This window comes from Oryctolagus cuniculus, chromosome 16, assembly GCF_051225735.1.
Source record: "Oryctolagus cuniculus isolate XC-2025 breed Fujian yellow rabbit chromosome 16, ASM5122573v1, whole genome shotgun sequence".
Lineage (NCBI taxonomy): Eukaryota > Metazoa > Chordata > Mammalia > Lagomorpha > Leporidae > Oryctolagus > Oryctolagus cuniculus.
Window position 1 is genome coordinate 24,430,936 of NC_142882.1, and position 13,822 is coordinate 24,444,757.

General features: G+C 42.9%; 1 protein-coding gene across 1 annotated transcript in view; it reads left to right on the forward strand.

Moving 5' to 3' along the window:
• The first annotated feature begins 960 nt into the window (after nucleotides 1-960).
• The window catches only part of LOC149121608 (zinc finger protein 39-like), a 30,571-nt gene continuing 17,709 nt past the window's right edge, over nucleotides 961-13,822 (forward strand). The window contains exon 1 of the mRNA XM_089315961.1: nucleotides 961-1,349. The gene's annotated coding sequence lies outside the window, so the exon portion shown is untranslated. The remainder of the gene's footprint in view (nucleotides 1,350-13,822) is intronic.

A 13,822-nucleotide genomic window follows, 5' to 3' on the forward strand; every position in this document is an offset into this window, starting at 1 on the left:
AGTAAGTGCACAGTGGCTCCTGTTGTTGACCTAACAAATTGACACTCTTGTTTATGGCGTCAGAAATCTCCCTAGGCTCTAGTCATGAGTTGCCAAGGCTATGGAAGCCTTTTGAGTTCGCTGACTTCAATCTTATTTAGATAAGGTCTAGTCAAAGTGGACGTTCTCTCCTCCCTTCAGAGAAAGGTACCCTTCTTTGATGGCCCATTCTTTCCACTGGGATCTCACTCACAGAGATCTTTCATTTATTTATTTTTTTTGAGAGTGTCTTGACTTTCCATGCCTAAAATAATTTCATGGGCTCTTCAGCCAGATCGGAATGCCTATAGTTAACTTTGGTTGGCCTTTAACCTAGACTTTTTAACCATATTTCCGTGGGCAAATTCAATTCTGAACTCTTTCCACCTCGGCTTTCTCTTTGTAAATTGATAATACTGTCTCCAGAATTGACCTAAGGTATAAATGATACAAAGTAAGGCATTTACTCTGTTAATCTGGCCCCTAGAAGATACTTGGCAATGTTAGTCCTGTATCCAGCTCTCCTGGTTTTTTTTTTTTTTTTTTTTTTATACTTGGTGAATTAGAGGGTGGTGTGAAATGCTTTGAAAAGAACAACAAACATCAACAAGACACAAACAAAAATTGTATTCTCAAATCTATATGTTAAACTATGCTGTCTACACCTGTGCTAAGAGTTACATTGAAATCATTGTCATATATTACTTGAGAGAAGCTGCCCAGGAATAAAGCAGCAGGGGGATTTTTCTGAAGGAAACAGCATGTGTGAGGGAACTGGCATTTGGGACTCAGCAGCAGTGGCTGTCAGTTCTTAAGATTTTGTTCAAGAAAGGAAGAACAGCACCTGACCCTTGAGATTTGGGGTGGGAAGGAAGGGAAGGAGGGATGTAAACAAAAGCAAACACCCTCTGGTTCCCAGCCTGTCTCCACCCACCCCACACTGAAGCCCTAGGAGAGGGCCAGTAAGTCTATCTAGGAATGCCCTGGCCTGGACTCCATTTCCCAGAGTCACCCGGTGCTCTAACGTTTTCCTCTCTGAATGCCTGTGCGTGTGAATGTGGGAGAACGTGCGCATGCGCATGCCTTTCCCTGTGGCTCAGGGTTGGGAACAGATGAAGTTCATTTACTGGTCAGAGTGTTCCTTGAGAGGCTGCTTTGCTCTTTCTCCCACATTCATTGGGGCGTCTTGCTCTGCAAGTGCAATTGCAGGCATTTGGGGAGCACACACCCCAGACCTACCACCCGCTGCTTCTGTGCTTCTGCATCTGCCACCCGTGGGTCCCAAATTCCAGTGACTTCTCCTGTCCCACACTCTCCACTTTGCCCTCCAGGTATCCTGAAGAAAGGGGACGTGCTCCTAAGATTTTCCACTGCAAGTATGGAGAATAGGAAGGGGCATCTATGCATGTGTGGGAGAGGGGTGGGTGTGATGGTGGATGTCAGCTCCCAGACATTGATCACTAGCTTCTCAGTGATTCTGGGAGCTTCTCCAGCAGTCAAGGCTGGGGCCCAGGTGTTGTGTCTCCCACCGCCGCTTCCCAGTCTCCCAACGCTTGGCCAGTCCCATGGGCTGCCTCACTCAAATTCTCCTTAAAGTACACAGGACGAGTAACGGCACAAGCAGGGCAGTTGAGAGCAAGGCAAAGGAAAGGGTCCCATTCCCTATATTTAAATAAGCCCAGTTCTCACTTTGGGTGGGTCAAAGAATGTTTTCTGGCTGGGCCTCCTGTTATATCCCATGGTAGTTCCAGCTGGGCAGGCTTGGTGGCCTTCAGCTGGGAGCCTGAGGCAGCAGAGAGGTGGAGAGAGAAGATCAGAGTAGGATCTGGCTCATGGCCCCCATGCTGGACCCCGTGGACGCATCTGACAGCTGGGGCACCTTGTGTTTGCATGTATTTCCCAGCGGCAATGTGAAGCTTGTGCAGTAGCTTTGTGCATTGATCTCTCCTGTGTGTTTAATTAACAGACCCTTTTTCAATCTGGAGCTTGAGACCATGGAAACATAGCTGATTTATTTTCCTGCTTTTCAATTTCTGTCTTCACCCCTTCTTTCTTATGTTATTAGGGATGTCAACTATTACTACCTGCTGCTAATCTCTTTGCAAAGTGAGAAGTGAACTGAATTTTTTTTTTCAGGCAGAGTGGACAGTGAGAGAGAGAGAGAGAGAGACAGAGAGAAAGGTCTTCCTTTGCCGTTGGATCACCCTCCAATGGCTGCCATGGCAGGCGTGCTGAGGCCAGTGCACCGCGCTGATCCAAAGGCAGGAGCCAGGTGTTTCTCCTGGTCTCCTGTGGGGTGCAGGGCCCAAGCACTTGGGCCATCCTCCACTGCACCCCCTGGCCACAGCAGAGAGCTGGCCTGGAATAGGGGCAACCAGGACAGAATCCGGCACCCCAACCGGGACTAGAATCCCGTGTGCCGGTGCCACTAGGTGGAGGATTAGACTATTGAGCCGCGGCACTGGCGTGAACTGAAATTAATGCAAGTCTATCGTGTGTGTTAATAATGAGCTACTTTAATATGGATTTTCATAAAGTGAAGAGCTATGAAAACATAAATACAGAAAAGTGCAATTTTTCTCTTCTGGTTCTTTACAGTCACTCAATGCTCCACCAAGCTGGTTATCTTACAGTCCATACAGTTTTAATTAAGAGGGCCAATTACTTTTTAAAAAGAAAACATTTATTCATTTGAAAGGCAGAGTTACAGAGAGGCAAAGGCACAGAGAGAGAGAGAGAGGTCTCCCATCTGCTGGTTCACTCCCAGATGTTCACAATGGCCAGAACTGCATGGATCTGAAGTCAGGAGCCAGGAACTTCTTCCAGGTCTCCTACACAGATGCAGGGGACCAAGCACTTGGGTCATCTTCCACTGTTTTCCCAGGCCATAGCAGAGAGCTGGATCAGAAGAGGAGCAGCCAGGTCTCAAACCAGCACCCTTCTGGTTTTACCTGCTCAGCCAGAACCCCAGCTTCCAATTACTTTTCTTATTCTGGGTTCTGTGTTTAACCCCATGACATTTTCAACATGGGAGGATATTAGTGATAGATTTTCATAATGACTGTGGTCTGTGTAAGCCTTTGTAAAAGGTGTTAACATGAGGAAGAGTAAGAAAGAAAAGAGAAAATATGCCCCTTCCTCCCAAGAGATGCACACACAGTACAGTAAAAGATGTGGCTTTGGGCTGGCACTATGATTCAGCAGGTTAATCCTCTGCCTGTGGTACCAGCATCCTATATGGGCACTGGTCAAGTACCAGCTGCTCCTCCTCTGATCCAACTCTCTGCTGTGGCCTGGGAAGGCAGTATAAGATGACCCAAGGGCTTTGGCCTCTGCACCCATGTGGGAGACCCAGAAGAAGCTCCTGGCTCCTGGCTTTAGATCATTGCAGTTCTTCTGGCCATTTTAGCCAACTGGGGAGTGAACTAGCAGAAGGAAGACCTTTCTCTCTGTCTATCTGTCTCACTATCTGTAATTCTACCTCTCAAATAAATAAATAAATCATCTTTACAAAAAGAGAGATGTGGCCCTAAAAGCTATTGCTATAGACTTTCAGTATAATGAAGTTTTCACTTGATTAACTGAGTGATTCATAGATTCTGTTAGAGTCCTGTTGTCACAAGATTAATAATCTGTGAAACTCATTTAGCATAGTAAAATAGGAAGTATAAATAGAAAGGGAATCCTGGATAGAGGTTGTTAGGGTAACAGCATTCTTCCTGTCAAACCCAGTGTGTTTTTGACCTTTCCCCCCATGTACTCCCTATCATAGTGCTTGTAAGTGGACAAGCAGTTATGTGTTTCTGCTGAAAAGAGTTGCTTCACACCCAGGAAACAACTGTAAGACACTTTCTCAGCAACTATGTTGTGTGTACATTAATTCAAACTTGAAAACAGCCAAGAACAGGATTCCTAGACTACTCAGGCTAACTGACTATTGTTTTTTTTTTAAACTTTTATTTAATGAATATAAATTTCCAAAGTACGACTTATGGATTACAATGGCTTCCCCCCCATACCGTCCCTCCCACCCGCAACCCTCCCCTTTCCCACTCCCTCTCCCTTTCCATTCACATCAAGATTCATTTTTGATTATCTTAATATACAGAAGATCAGCTTAGTATACATTAAGTAAGGATTTCAACAGTTTGCTCCCACACAGAAACATAAAGTGAAAAATAATAGATGATCTTTTTAAATGATGATGAAATCAGATCAGACCTATTGTCATGTTTAATCCCAGTGAGAGTCAAGTTGGGAATTGATAATTTCTTCTTTTTTTTTAAAGAAGATCAGGTTAGTATGCACTAAGTAAAGATTTCAACAGTTTGCACCCCCATAGAAACACAAAGTGAAATATATTGTTTGAGTACTCGTTTTAGCATTAAATCTCAATGCACAGCAAATTAAGGACAGAGATCCTACATGAGGAGTAAGTGCACAGTGACTCCTGTTGTTGACTTTACCAATTGACACTCCTGTCTATGGCATCAGTCATCTCCCTATGCTCCAGTCATGAGTTTCCAAGGGTATGGAAGCCCTCTGTGTTCCCCGACTCTTATCTTGTTTAGACAAGGTCATAGTCAAAGTGGAGGTTCTCTCCTCCCTTCAGAGAAAGGTACCTCCTTCTTTGAAGACCTGTTCTTTCCACTGGGATCTCACTCGCAGAGATCTTTTGCCAGAGTGTCTTGGCTTTCCATGCCTGAAATACTCTCATGGGCTTTTCAGCCAGATCTGAATGCCTTTAGGGCTGATTCTGAGGCCAGAGTGCTATTTAGGACATCTGCCATTCTATGAGTCTGCTGAGTATCTCACTTCCCATGTTGGATCACTCTCCCCTTTATTTATTCTATCGGTTAGTGTTAGCAGGTACTAGGCTTGTTTATGTGCTCCCTTTGATTCTTAGTCCTTTCATTATGATCAATTGTGAACTGAAATTGATCGCTTGGAATAGTGAGATGGCATTGGTACATACCACCTTGATGGGATTGAATTGGAATCCCCTGGTATGTTTCTAACTCTACCATTTGGGGCAAGTCAGCTTGAGCATGTCCCAACTTATACATCTCTTCCCTCTCTTATTCCCACTCTTATGTTTAACAGGGATCACATTTCAGTTAATTTTCAACACTTAAGAATAACTGTGTATTAATTACAGAATTAAACCAGTCATATCAAGTAGAACAGAAAAAAAAAACTACTACTAAGAGGGATAATGTATTAAGTTGTTCATTAACAGTCAAGGCTATGCTGATCAAGTCACCGTTTCCCATAGTGTCCATTTCACTTCAACAGGTTTCCTTTTTGGTGTTCAGTCAGTTGTCACCAATCAGGAAGAACATATGGTATTTATCCCTTTGGGACTGGCTTACTTCACTCAGCATGATGTGTTCCAGATTCCTCCATTTTGTTGCAAATGACTGGATTTCGTTGTTTCTTACTGCGGTATAGTATTCTAAAGAGTACATATCCCATAATTTCTTTATCCAGTCTACCGTTGATGGGCATTTAGGTTGGTTCCAGGTCTTGGCTATTGTGAATTGTGCTGCAAAAAACATTAGGGTGCAGACCACTTTTTTGTTTGCCAATTTAAATTCCTTTGGGTAAATTCCAAGGGGTGGGATGGCTGGGTCGAACGGTAGGGTTATCTTCAGGTTTCTGAGGAATCTCCAGACTGACTTCTATAGTGGCCTGACCAGTTTGCATTCCCACCAACAGTGGGTTAGTGTCCCTTTTTCCCCACATCCTCGCCAGCATCTGTTGTTGGTAGATTTCTGCATGTGAGCCATTCTAACCGGGGTGAGGTGAAACCTCATTGTGGTTTTGATTTGCATTTCCCTGACTGCTAATGACCTTGACTATTCTTAGCACATCATTCCCTGCTCTGCTCTAAGTTTCTGGCAAGTTTTTTAAAATTTTTAGGAGAGATATGTTTCACATGAAAGACATAATCTGTTAATGTAGCAGTGATGTCTTTAAGAAAATGTGCCATGTGAGGAAGCAGTCTGATGGTATCCTTTCATCTTCCCATTTTTTTTTCTGACAGGCAGAGTTAGACAGTGAGAGAGAGAGACAGAAAGGTCTTCCTTCCATTGGTTCACCCCTCAAATGGTCGCCACAGCCGGAGTGCTGCACTGATCTGAAGCCAGGAGCCAGGTGCTTCCTCCTGCTCTCCCATGTGGGTGCAGGGCCCAAGCACTTGGGCCATCCTCCATTGCCTTCCTGGGCCACAGCAGAGAGCTGGACTGGAAGAGGAGCAACTAGGACAGGACTGGTGCCCCAACTGGGATTAGAACCCAGAGTACCAGTGCTGCAGGTGGAGGATTAGCCTAGTGAGCTATGGCACTGGCCCATTCATCTTCCCATTAATAACTTTCATTGATGTCTACCACATGGTGGCAGAAGGCAATCATCCTTCTGAATTGCATCAAGCCAGGAGGATTCATCTACAGTTTATCTGACTTTTTTTTGTATGAGGGAATAACCAAAATACTACATAGTATACAGGGTATTTTTTAGATTCATTTTATTTACTTGAAAGGCAGATTTACAGAGAGATTGAAAGAGAGGTCTTCCATCTGTTGGTTCACTCCTCAGATGGCCACAATGACTTGGGCTGGGCCAGGTGAACCCAGGAGCTAGGAGCTTCTTCTGGTTCTCACACTTGATTTCAGGGGCCCAAACACTTGGGCCATCACCCTCTGCTTTCCTAGGTGAATTAGTAGGGAGCTATATTGGAAATGGAGCAGCCAGGTCTTGAACCAGTGCCCATGTGGGGTGCTGGCACTGCCAGGGTCTGCTTAACCTACACCAGCCCCATGTGCATTTTTTCAAAGTGTGGGAGGGGTTAATTTTTTTCTAATATGACTCAAAGATTATAATTTGTAGTAGATTATTTTGGTTATATTTTGAGTTTCATTAAATTTCTATATTTTTGAAGTTAATGAGTACTAGTAGTTATTTTTTTAAAGATTTATTTATTTTACTTGAAAGTCAGAGTTACACACAGAGAGAAGGAGAGGTAGAGAGAGAGAAGTCTTCCATCTGCTGGTTCACTCCCCAATTGGCTACAGTGGTCGGAGCTGTGCCGATCCAAAGCCAGGAGCCAGGAGCTTCTTCTGTGTGGTATTATCTTGTTATCCTTGCTTTGGATAAAGAAACTCTCTCCCATCCCTCATTTAAAATGCTTTTTAAAATAGGTTTATTTTGAGGGCTGGCACTGTGGCATGGCAGGTGAGGCTGCCACCTATAGTGCTGGCATCCCATATGGGTGTTTTTTGAGATCCAGCTTTCTGCTGTGGCTTGGGAAAGTGGTGGAAGATGGCTCAAGTTCTTGGGTTCTGCACCTGCATGGGATATCTTACAGAAGATTTTGGCTCCTGGCTTCAGATAGATCCAGCTCTGGCTATTACAGCCATTTTCAGAATGAATCAGTGCATGGAAGACCACTCTCTGTACCTCTGCCTCTCTGTAATTCTGCCTTTTAAATAAACAAATAAAATTTTACATGCTACACCACTGCACTGGACCCAAGACCTAACAGGTTTTCTGGGTGCTTATCCTGGGGTTCACTTGGAGCACTAAGCACAGTTATTCTGTGTGCCTGAATATTTCATGTTCCTTCATATGGAAAAGTTTTTCTCATGTTCTGAGTGATTGGGCTACATGTGCCCATAGTGGAAACTAAAACTTAATTTGGCATTTGAACACCCAGAGTGCTGATTCCTGTAATCGTCTGAATTTAATCAGAAAATGGGTTTTGAAACATTTGGTCTATGGATAGGCAGGGCAGTTTTCCTGGATCCCTGTGAGAATTGATGAACTGATGGTGTTTTTCTACTCCACATTATATTCTGAAATTGACTTCATTTTATTTTCTTAAAATAACTATATTTGAAATTTGCTCCCCCCTTCTGAAATGTTTGTGCTTCTGTCCTCCTTATAACCATGCACATGAGTAGCTCTTTTCATTCTCTTTATGATGCTACAAGAGCAATGAGACAATGCAGCTCTCTACCCTGGCAGCACATCTTCCTCAGTATGTCTCTTTGATTTAGACCCTGGGTTAACTTGGCTGCACAAAAGGCTTATATCTAAACCCAGTGTACCTATTGAATGAAAGTTACCATAAAACAAATATGCTTTGTAAACCTCTCATCTGTTGTTTTGAAATGTCTTGTGAATGTGTCTTTTATGTCAGTGTCTGTAAGCTGGAGACTTCCCACTTAAGGCAGAAGGCTGCTGAGGGACAGCACAACTGTAGCTTTGCTCTATTACTTTACTATGGCTTCTTTTTCACCCTTTTCCTTTATTTTATTAAGATTTAAAAATTTTAGTTTAAAGGCAGAGTTACAGAGAAAGAGGCAGAGACAGAAGGATGGGGATCTTGCATCTGCTGGTTCATTCAAGAGACTGAAATGAATAATGCTGGCCCAGCCTGGAAATCCAACCAAGTGTTGCATGTTGGTGCAAGGACCCAAGTACTTGTGCCATCTGTTTCTGCTTCCCCAGTTGCATTAGCAGGGAGCTGGACCAGAAGTGGAACAGCTGTGACTCAAACTGGCACTCATGAGGCTGACATTGTGGCACAATGGGGAAAGCCACCATCTGAAATGCCAGCTTCCCAGATGAGCAGCAGGTCATGTCCCAGTTGCTCCACTTCTAACCTAGCTCCCTTCTGATGGCCTGAGAAAAGCAGCAAAGGATGACTTAAATGTTTGGGCCATTGTAAGCCAGGTGAGAGACCCAGATGAAGTGCCTGGCTCCTGGTTTCTGTGTGGTTCAGCCCTGGCCATGGCAGCCATCTAAGATGGAAGATCTCTCTCTCTCTTTTAGCATTTATTTGCAAGGCAAAGATAGAGAAAGGGAGAGAATGAGAAAGAGATTTTCCATCTGCTGGTCTACTTCCTAGATGGCTGCAATGGCCAGAACTGGGCCAGGCCCAAGCCAGGTGCCCAGAGCTTCATTCAGGTCTCCCACTTGGGTGTCAAGAACCCAGGTATTGGACCATCTTCTACTTTTCCAGGGCCACTAGCAGAGAAGTGGATCAGAAGTGGAGCATCCAGGACATGAACTGCTGCCTATATGGGATGCCAGCATTGCAGGCAGCAGCTTTACCTGCTAATCCACAATGCCATCCCATCTGACTCTCCCTCCTCTCCATAACTCTGACATTTTTTTAAGATTGATTTTATTTATTTGACAGAGTTACCGATAGAGATAGAGACAGATAGAGAGGTCTTCAGTCTGCTGGTTCACTCCCCAAATGGCCTCAGTGGCCAGATCTGAGCTAATCCGAAGCCAGGAGCCAGTAGCTTCTTCTGGATCTCCCATGTGGATATAGGGGGCCAAGGACTTGGGCCATGCTGTGCCACTTTCCCAAGCACATTAGCAGGCAGCTGGATTGGAAGTGGAGCAGCCAAGACCCAAACCGGTGACCATATGGGATGCCGGCCAGGGCCTCAACCAGCTGTGCCACAGCACCAGCCCCCAAAACTCTGACTTTCAAATAAATCAATCTTTTTTAAAGGGTGGACACACATATTGGATCCCAGCATTTTATTTGGTGGTGGCTTAATCCACTGTGCCACAAAGCCAGCCCCACCCTTTATCCTTCTGATGACTTGTGTGTCAAGATCTTGGTAATACCTGCTGAACAAATGTTGATATTATGTTAGACTGTTCTGTTTTATTTTGGTTCTCATTTGTTGAGTTTATTTTGGCTGTCCCTTTTGGGTAGCAAGCTGTGATGTCATCAGTGGCTAAAGCTGCCATGTGTTAGGCTGGCACTGATTCTACCTTTCCATTTCTTCAAATAGAAGTGGAATATGAAATCATCTCAAAACTAACATGCTACAAAGTAACAACTGGAAATCAAGCTTCCTTCCTTCTCACCTAAAAGATTCAACTGGTCTCTGTGTTTCTCATTTTAGCCCAAATCTGTATCAGATTTCTAGAGCAGAAGGAAGCTTATTTTTTAAGGCAGAATTCATAGATGTGGTTGTCCATTCACCTCTGAGAATTAAAGCCATAACTCTGCTTTTTGACTGGTTTTCAGTTTGTGGTGGTGCCATCTCTCACAGGAAGACAGATTCCTCACAGAAGAATACACCTAGGTGGAGAAAAATTTATGGAGTGGGTTTTCCAAAGTGAAATGGAATTCTGGCCTGGACATCTTTGAGATCGTGATCAGCAGAGTGGGGAAATTCTTAGCTATGTCCATTCACACCTTTTCCTTTTGTGTTCAATGTATTCCTCCCTTACATAGTGCTCTGTGCTCTCCTTCTGTTGCACACACACAAGGCGTGTCTGTGATTGAGGCTGTTTGTGTACCACTGCAGCATCTGGAGTTGCCTTTGTCTCCCTCTCTAATCAGAAACTCAGATGCAAAGTGGGGAGGGGACTGTCACCCTGCCACACAGGGTTTGGGCCCCTTGCTCCTTTACTTTTCCTCAGTGCAGGAGCAGCCTTAAACAGAGCTGTACTGGGTAGTATTATTTCTTTTGGATTTGAATGTTTGGATAGCAAAAGATATAAATATTTTTTTCTTATAGAATGGATTGAGGAGACACTACATAAAGTCAGCAGCAACTTTCTTGGCTCCTGTTACATGTCAAGATGAGTCAGAATATTTAGGGCCATTTGTTAATTTTTTTAAACTTTTATTTAATGAATATAAATTTCCAAAGTACGACTTATGGATTACAATGGCTTCCCCCCCATACCGTCCCTCCCACCCGCAACCCTCCCCTTTCCCATTCCCTGTCCCCTTCCGTCACATCAAGATTCATTTTCGATTATCTTAATATACAGAAGATCAGCTTAGTATACATTAAGTAAGGATTTCAACAGTTAGCTCCCACACAGAAACATAAAGTGAAAAATAATAGATGATTTTTTTAAATGATGATGAAATCAGATCAGACCTATTGTCATGTTTAATCCCAGTGAGAGTCAAGTTGGGAATTGATAATTTCTTCTTTTTTTTTTTTAAAGAAGATCAGGTTAGTATGCACTAAGTAAAGATTTCAACAGTTTGCACCCCCATAGAAACACAAAGTGAAATACATTGTTTGAGTACTCATTATAGCATTAAATCTCAATGCACAGCAAATTAAGGACAGAGATCCTACATGAGGAGTAAGTGCACAGTGACTCCTGTTGTTGACTTTACCAATTGACACTCCTGTCTATGGCATCAGTCATCTCCCTATGCTCCAGTCATGAGTTTCCAAGGGTATGGAAGCCCTCTGCGTTCCCCGACTCTTATCTTGTTTAGACAAGGTCATAGTCAAAGTGGAGGTTCTCTCCTCCCTTCAGAGAAAGGTACCTCCTTCTTTGAAGACCTGTTCTTTCCACTGGGATCTCACTCGCAGAGATCTTTTGCCAGAGTGTCTTGGCTTTCCATGCCTGAAATACTCTCATGGGCTTTTCAGCCAGATCCGAATTCCTTTAGGGCTGATTCTGAGGCCAGAGTGCTATTTAGGACATCTGCCATTCTATGAGTCTGCTGAGTATCTCACTTCCCATGTTGGATCACTCTCCCCTTTATTTATTCTATCGGTTAGTGTTAGCAGGTACTAGGCTTGTTTATGTGCTCCCTTTGATTCTTAGTCCTTTCATTATGATCAATTGTGAACTGAAATTGATCACTTGGAGTAGTGAGATGGCATTGGTACATGCCACCTTGATGGGATTGAATTGGAATCCCCTGGTATGTTTCTAACTCTACCATTTGGGGCAAATCAGCTTGAGCATGTCCCAACTTATACATCTCTTCCCTCTCTTATTCCCACTCTTATGTTTAACAGGGATCACATTTCAGTTAATTTTCAACACTTAAGAATAACTGTGTATTAATTACAGAATTAAACCAGTCATATCAAGTAGAACAGAAAAAAAAAACTACTACTAAGAGGGATAATGTATTAAGTTGTTCATTAACAGTCAAGGCTATGCTGATCAAGTCACCGTTTCCCATAGTGTCCATTTCACTTCAACAGGTTTCCTTTTTGGTGTTCAGTCAGTTGTCACCAATCAGGAAGAACATATGGTATTTATCCCTTTGGGACTGGCTTACTTCACTCAGCATGATGTGTTCCAGATTCCTCCATTTTGTTGCAAATGACTGGATTTCGTTGTTTCTTACTGCGGTATAGTATTCTAAAGAGTACATATCCCATAATTTCTTTATCCAGTCTACTGTTCATGGGCATTTAGGTTGGTTCCAGGTCTTGGCTATTGTAAATTGAGCTGCAATAAACATTAGGGTGCAGACCGCTTTTTTGTTTGCCAATTTAAATTCCTTTGGGTAAATTCCAAGGAGTGGGATGGCTGGGTTGTATGGTAGGGTTATATTCAGGCTTCTGAGGAATCTCCAGACTGACTTCCATAGTGGCTTCACCAGTTTGCATTCCCACCAACAGTGGGTTAGTGTCCCTTTTTCCCCACATCCTCGCCAGCATCTGTTGTTGGTAGATTTCTGCATGTGAGCCATTCTAACCGGGGTGAGGTGAAACCTCATTGTGGTTTTGATTTGCATTTCCCTGATTGCTAATGACCTTGAACATTTTTTCATGTGCCTGTTGGCCATTTGGATTTCCTCTTTTGAAAAATGTCTATTGAGGTCCTTGGCCCATCTCTTAATTGGTTTGTTGGTTTTGTTTTTGTGGAGTTTCTTGATCTCTTTGTAGATTCTGGTTATTAACCCTTTATCTGTTGCATAGTTTGCAAATATTTTTTCCCATTCTGTCAGTTGTATCTTCACTCTCCTGACTGTTTCTTTTGCAGTACAGAAACTTCTCAATTTGATGCAATCCCAATAGTTGATTTTGGCTTTGACTGCCTGTGCCTCCCGGGACTTTTCCAGAAATTCTTTGCCTGTGCCAATATCTTGAAGGGTTTCTCCAATATTTTCTAGTAACTTGATGGTGTCAGGTCGTAGATTTAGGTCTTTAATCTATGTTGAGTGTATTTTTGTGTAAGGTGTAAGGTAGGGGTCTTGCTTCATGCTTCTGCATGTGGAAATCCAATTTTCCCAGCACCATTTATTGAATAGACTGTCCTTGCTCCAGGAATCAGTTTTAGATCCTTGATCAAATATAAGTTGGCTGTAGATGTTTGGGTTGATTTCTGGTATTTCAATTCTGTTCCATTGGTCTATCCATCTGTTTTTGTACCTGTACCATGCTGTTTTGATTACAACTGCACTATAGTATGTCCTGAAATCTGGTATTGTGATGCCTCCAGCTTTGTTTTTGTTGTACAAGATTGCTTTAGCTATTCGAGGTCTCTTGTGCCTCCATATAAATTTCAGCACCATTTTTTCCAGATTTGAGAAGAAGTTCTTCGGTATCTTGATTGGTATTGCATTGAATCTATAAATTGCTTTTGGGAGAATGGACATTTTGATTATATTGATTCTTCCAATCCATGAGCATGGAAGATTTTTCCAAAACTTGGTATCCTCTTCTATTTCTTTCTTTAAGGTTTTGTAATTTTCATCGTAGAGATCTTTAACGTCCTTGGTTAAGTTTATTCCAAGGTATTTGATTGTTTTTGTAGCTATTGTGAATGGGGTTGATCTAGAAGTTCTTCCTCAGCGATGGCATTGTCTGTGTATACAAAGGCTGTTGATTTTTGTGCATTGATTTTATACCCTGCTACTTTGCCAAGCTCTTCCATGAGTTCCAATAGTCTCTTAGTAGAGTTCTTTGGGTCCCCTAAATACAGAATCATGTCATCTGCAAAGAGGGATAGTTTGAGTTCTTCCTTCCCAATTTGTATACCTTTAATTTCTTTTTCT